This window comes from Haemaphysalis longicornis, unplaced genomic scaffold, assembly GCF_048455015.1.
Source record: "Haemaphysalis longicornis isolate Haplotype H1 unplaced genomic scaffold, Haemaphysalis longicornis Haplotype H1 scaffold_194, whole genome shotgun sequence".
NCBI lineage: Eukaryota > Metazoa > Arthropoda > Arachnida > Ixodida > Ixodidae > Haemaphysalis > Haemaphysalis longicornis.
Genome location: NW_027526289.1, coordinates 82,450 through 82,877, shown reverse-complemented (window position 1 = coordinate 82,877; position 428 = coordinate 82,450).

Here is a 428-nt window from a genome sequence, read left to right as displayed (position 1 = left end):
TTGCATTCAGGTTTAACTGTACCAATGAGAGGCGACGGCCGCCCAGGAGTCGTGACTGGAAGATCACATCGGAAATTCGCCGCATTGGAGACCAATTGTGGCGATCCTACGTTAAGAGGTGCGCCAGGTGAAGTGACTGCTTTAGAACTGTTCTAATAAAAATACTGCGCGCGTGTGGAGGTTAAAGTTTGGTCACAAAAGAATTTAGTGGTGTATACCACACGTTGGTATAGAATTTGGGGGAGGTAAATTGGGGTTGCAGTCAGCCTTTAAGTTTGGAGGCACTCCATCGGTACGTCAACCTACGCGGTGTTTGGGATTATTCAGAGCTGCATAAGGCCCCGTTTAACCTTATTATCGCTAACGGAAAGGCGTGAGGTCACACTAGCGCCGCGGTGCGCGGATTCATCGAGAGAGGCAGTTCAGGC